Source organism: Helianthus annuus, chromosome 13, assembly GCF_002127325.2.
Source record: "Helianthus annuus cultivar XRQ/B chromosome 13, HanXRQr2.0-SUNRISE, whole genome shotgun sequence".
Taxonomy (NCBI): Eukaryota; Viridiplantae; Streptophyta; class Magnoliopsida; order Asterales; family Asteraceae; genus Helianthus; species Helianthus annuus.
This window is the reverse complement of record NC_035445.2, coordinates 54,651,665-54,658,248: the sequence shown is the minus strand read 5'-3', so window position 1 is coordinate 54,658,248 and position 6,584 is coordinate 54,651,665.

Here is a 6,584-nt window from a genome sequence, read left to right as displayed (position 1 = left end):
TGTACTATTAAAGAACAGAGAGATTGATGACAGTGAATATTGTGAAGAGATATCCGATTAGGATTTTTAATTTATTTTCTTCGCTTGTATTTTTTTTTTCTGTGGCTGAAATATAATCCAACAATTGTAAAACGCCAAGATAACCCAAACACCAAAATGTTTATAAAAAATAATAGAACAATGGGTCATCTTGTTTAAAACACCTTGAAAAACGCCATTCAAATAGATTCTCTGCCCCCTGGGTTACAATGGCATATGATGTGAATAAACGTCATAAACGCCAAAATGTTGATACAATGAAACCATTAAAACGTCATTAATTATTGAATTTGGTTAACGCCAAAAATCTTAAAAACCAAAAATTAAAACAACATTGGGAAAAGCGGAACTGGAAAAGCAGAAGATGAAAGGACAAAAAAGCCCCTCCGCCCTTTTCCTAAGCGGCGGGACACGTGTTTGGCCAGGAAGCGTTCTCACCATTCTCACACTTTTGAGTGTTTTCTCCCGATCCCGTTTCTAGTATATATACTACTCATAAAAAATTATGAATTAAAAATGTTAGTTTTTATGGTTGTTTGATTTGATTAACTAATTCTAGGAGTAAGATCAAATACAAACCATATTTTGTCTAAAAAGTGTAAAAACCATTTAAAAACTGTAATGTGACATCCAACCAATTATAGAGAAATAGTAAAATAATAACCTAAATAATATTAGTTATACGGAAAACCCTATAATTATGCTAACGAGCAATCAGTTCTTTATTTGGGTCCTCATTTTGGTTTGAATGTGCTAATAGAATTTTCCACAAAGAAAAGTGCTAATATCATTCACATATGTACTAAAAACAATTATCTAGTTTAATTTACATGTGCTAATATAATTCAAAAGTGTTACTTTTATGTATGTGTTGTTTTGATATCTGCTAGTATAATTTTTTTAAGTGCTAGGATCTGTTCTTACGATTTTTAAGATAAACGTAGTTTGTACCGTAACCATCCCCTTGTATTCTATTCATAAAAATTATAAATTGAAAATGTTCATTTTTATGGCTGTTTGATTTGATTAACTATACATATATACCCATACAATTATAGTCATAAAAATCATAATTGAACTATTTGTTTATGAATTAGTGATTTCATTCAATTATTTTGGTTAATTTTTCATTTTCTACTCACCTCCTAATACTAATAACACATTTTTTTATATTTGTTTGATCTAAAATTTTCATATTGTGTTGTCTATTGTAAATAGGGTATTAAATGTACTAGAACATGAGAGTTTAAAGAGATTAGCCCCCAAATGACGCTATCTAGTGTTTTTGTTATTTATAAAATGGTTTTAGAGAATCTATTAAGACTTGTCATAATCAATACCATAAAATAAGTAGTGTTTTTTCTTCATCACCATTCATAAACCTAAAACCTCTTAAAACTTGTTTAGTAATCTAACATGTCACCGACGCCCTTACATTACATTTATTTTTCATAATTGCTTTATTTATTATTTTTTTTCAACGGTAAATTTGGATCACCGACAAATCATTGAAGTATCATTGTGCCACCAGCGGAACCACTCGATCATATCTATCTCTATTATGCAATTACTATACACCAATTCAGGAGGAAACACAATAAATCTGGAAAAACCCCCCTTGTGAGAATCGAACCCAATAATTAATTGCTTTATTTAATTAAATAACCAACTCAGTTTTTTTTATAAAATTTAATATTTATGCATTTAAAAATTTTATAATATTAGTTTTTAGTTTACACTAGTTTAAGTTCTCGTGTTTTACAAGGGCTGTATAAAGAAAATACTTATTACAAATAATTGTCATGTTTTGAGTGATGAGCTGAGGAAAGTTCACCAAGAATACTTTTTGCTGATAAAGAAAACGTGAAATTATCATTATGTGGGACCGTTGCTTCCAAATCTATGAGTTGACCAGTCTGAATATAACAAATTTACTTGCTCAATTTTCAATATTAGATCAATTTTTATAACTTGAATTTGAATGATGTTTTAAGGGTCAACAACCTTCAAAAGCTTGCTCAAGTACATCCTCAATTCTTTTAGCAAGTAGTATCTGAAAATGTCAAAATAATCTAAATACCATTATGTTTGACTTCAGTAGTCAAACTCTACCCATATTGAGTTTATAAAACACATATTGACTTTTTAAGATATCATAATGCTATGTTTTGACCCAAGAAGTTAAACTGTTTACATAATGAATCTTTAATAAAGTGTCGGACTTTTTAAAGCATCACTGCACTATAATTGACCTCATAAGTCAAGTTATCCTTATATCAAGTGTACAATAGAGTAATTGATGTTATTTAAATCACCAACTGTACCTATATAACTATTTGTTTGACCCAAGTCTATAAGAAGATTAAAGTACATATTTTTTATGAAGAAAAATCAAAATTACATAGATAGTATCAACCTCCAGACATCACTCAAAATGTGATTAAGATAACTGAATAAAGAAGAAGAAGATTCATACTTTAATCAAAGTATAAAGAGATACGTCGTTAACTAATAATTACAATTCTTTAATAATTGATTAGTATACGAAGATAAAACTACACACACTTATAACAATATAAACAAATAATAAGAATATAGGAAGTAACTAACCTGCTTCTATGATTGACTCACAATCAAATCAAGCCGGTTATAAACAACATACGTGTTCTTGATGCACATCGCACACTTTATAAAATGGAAGCATCACCTCAAGCTATACAAACTTGATTTTAGTTCACAAAGTTACTTTATAAAATGTTATCTAAACTTAATATTTCTCGTCAGTCATCTAACAGATCTTCCTTATCTTCATCTTCTACACGGATCTCTCTCTAATGATCAATCTAATCAGAATTATTGTCCATGTTACTTAAATCATCTAAATAAACTTATTATGTGTTTTATTCACCACAAGCATTGTAGCTTGATTGAGGATTTAGGCGGTATATCAACACCAGTTGCTACCTGCACGCCTCCATTAGATCAGCCGATGGCTGATACTTTCTTGATGTGAATTGTAAATGAAAGAGGAAAGGAACGAAAGGAGATGAATGAAAAGACTAATTTGATAGTTAACGCGAAACCAAACGCTTGTCCAACCCAAAGGCTAAAGGCGTGACGGGTGACTAAATAGTTGTCATCATATGCATAGTTTCTTAAAATGTTCATATTGATAGTTGAGGTCAAAATGTGAAATTTCGAGTTACTACGAAACCATCATCTGATTTATACATGTTATATACTTTAAGCATTCTGATTTATACATGTTATACACTTTATGCATATGTTATATACTCTAAAAAACCAATAATATTGTAAATTCATAGGAAGATTGAGAATGGAACATTTATTTATATACGTTATATACTTTTAGATTATAGTATACTATTCATAAAAATTATAAATTAAAAATGTTGATTTTTATGGTTGTTTGATTTCATTAATTAATTCTAGGAGTAAGATCAAATATAAACCATATTTCGTCTAAAAAAATGTAAAAACCATTTAAAAAGTGTAATGTGTCATCCAACCAATTATAGAGAAATGATGAAATAATAACCTAAATAATATTAGTTATACGGAAAACCCTATAATTATACTAACGAGCAATCAGTTCTTTATTTGGGTCCTCATTTTGTTTTGAATGTGCTAATATAATTTTCTACAAAGAAAAGTGCTAATATCATTCACATATGTGCTAAAAACAATTATATTATTTAATTTACATGTGCTAATATAATTCAAAAGTGTTACTTTTATGTATGTGTTGTTTTGATATGTGCGAGTATAATTTTTTTAAGTGCTAGGCTCTGTTCTCACGGTTTTTAGGATAAATATAGTCTGTACCGTAACCATTCCCTTGTATGCTATTCATAAAAAATATAAATTGAAAATGTTGATTTTTATGGTTGTTTGATTTGATTAACTATTCATATATAACTATACAATTAGGCTATAGGCTGTGGAGGGGCTTGGGTTGGGGCATTGCTCGATACGTGGCGAGGGTGAGACCACAAGCTAATACTCAAAAACTAGGGGTGTTGTGAGGCGTCGCTTAGCTGGGCGTGGCCAGCCATGTGTAATTTTTTAAAAAACTACAAAGAAAATTAAAAATACCTACATTGAACTAGCCAACCACAGCACGCCATGTCACCCAGCCCCCCGCCTCCCGCCAGGCAAAATCTCCACACCAAGCGGGCAATGCTGACCAAAACACCAACCCGGAGTAGAGCACCCAGCGTTAAAGGGCCAAAATTCCCAAAACCCACGTCCACACCCACCAGTCTTATAGTCATAAAAAATCATAATTGAACTATTTGTTTATTAATTAGTGATTTTTTCATTCGATTATTTTGGTTAATTTTTTATTTTCTACTCACTTCCTAATACTAATCACATCTATACATATAATAAAGTAAACCAATTTGAGACACATGGCGATCGATGAGACTATCTAGAAATATATTTTCCCTCCTAAAATATAATCCTTTTAGTTTCATAGTTAATCCCTAAATTCATAATAATAATAATAATAATAATAATAATAATAATAATAATAATAATAATCCTGAAATTCCCTTCACATATCAATTTAATTTTATTATTATTTATCCGTTTAAAAAACATATAAAAGCAAATGATTATAAATTATATATTTTATAGTAAAGATAAGTTTATAATTTCAAAGAAGAAAAATCACTTTAAAAACATAATCAACTTCAAATGGTTAATACCTTATCAACTTCAAACGTAATCTACTACTAACATATTTAGATTATTATAACAAAAATATTAGCACCAGAACAAAAAAAAAAAAAAAACATATTCATTTATCGAACAACCAATTGATGAAAAACAATAGATTTATGAATATAAAACACGTATTAGTAATTAAAAGTTATATTAAAATAAAATACTATATAAATTAAAATTGTAAGATTAAAGGAGAGGGTGTCACATGACATTATTTGAAATTCTTTATTTTATTTTATTATATATTTTGTAATACTAATATACATCATCTTTGTATTAACTTATTTATGTCAATTGGTATATAAATGTCTCCCTCTTTAGTTTGTATTTACAAGAAATATTTATTAAATAGTTTAACTTGTTCAACCCGTGTAACACACGGGGAACTAACCTAGTATTTTTATATGCGTTTGATCTAAAATTTTCATATTGTGTTGTCTATTGTAAATAGGGTATTAAATTTGCGGGGGAACTAGGAAGTAATATTAGAACATGAAAGTTAAAAGAGATTAGCCCCCAAATGACGCTATTGGATTAAATTATATACTAGGTTATAACCCCGTGTATTACACGAGGTTGAATAAATAAATTTTATATACTAAAAAAATTAAACAATATATCTTTAAAAACCTCATTTATTGTACGGGTTAAATAAATATAATTTTATATATTAAATAATAAAAAGTTATATCTATAAGAATCATATTATACGGGTTGAATAAATGTAATTTTATATACCAAATAAAAAGTTATATCTTTAAAACCACGTGTATTACACGGGTTGAATACGGGTTGAATAAATGTAATATTGTTTACCAAATAATAAAATAATACATCTTTAAAAAACCTCATTTATTACACGAGTTGAATAAATGTAATTTTATATACCAAACAATAAAAAATTACATCTTTAAAAATATGCGCATTACACGGTTTGAATAAATGTAATTTTCTGTACTAAATAACTAAAAATATATATCCTTAAAAAACCCAGTGTATTTTACGAATTGAATAAATCTAATTTTATATATCAAATAATAAAAATTTATATCTTAAAAAACCTTATGTGTTACATAGGTCGGGTAAATGTAATTTTGTGTAGTGAAAATAAAAATATTTATATTTATTAATACAAAATTTGGTTTTCATGATAAAAATAGATTATTCTGTTGTTGCAAAATTTGTAAACAAAGTCTCAATAAATTTAACCCTTTATTTAAAACTCCGTAAATGTATAAATGATAAATAATATTAGTTAATTTTATTTTAAGTTTAGTCAAATTTATTTGATACCAAACTAAACAAAACGTTCAAATATAATTAAGAGTTAATTACATAGTTAGTATCTGTGGTTTGCACAAAATAACATACTTAGGTACTAATAGTTTAAAATCACGTTCTAGGGTATTAACTTTTCATTTTGTAACGTTTGGAGGTATTAACTTCTAGGGTATTAACTTCTGGGGTATTAACATAGTTAGTCCCTGTGGTTTGCACAAAATAACATACTTAGTTACTAATAGAATGTGATTTTAAACCTACAAATAACGTTAATACCTCCAAAAGTTACAAAATGAAAAGTTAATACCCTAGAATGTGATTTTAAGCTATTAGTACCTAAGTATGTTACTTTAGGCAAACCACAGGGACTAACTATGTAATTAACTCTATAACTAATTCAAATAAATAATATTATAAATGAGAAGGAGATTAAACTAAATAATAATTATCCAGAAGATATTAAACTAATAATATTTAGTAGGAGGATTATCTATAATATATATTATTAAATT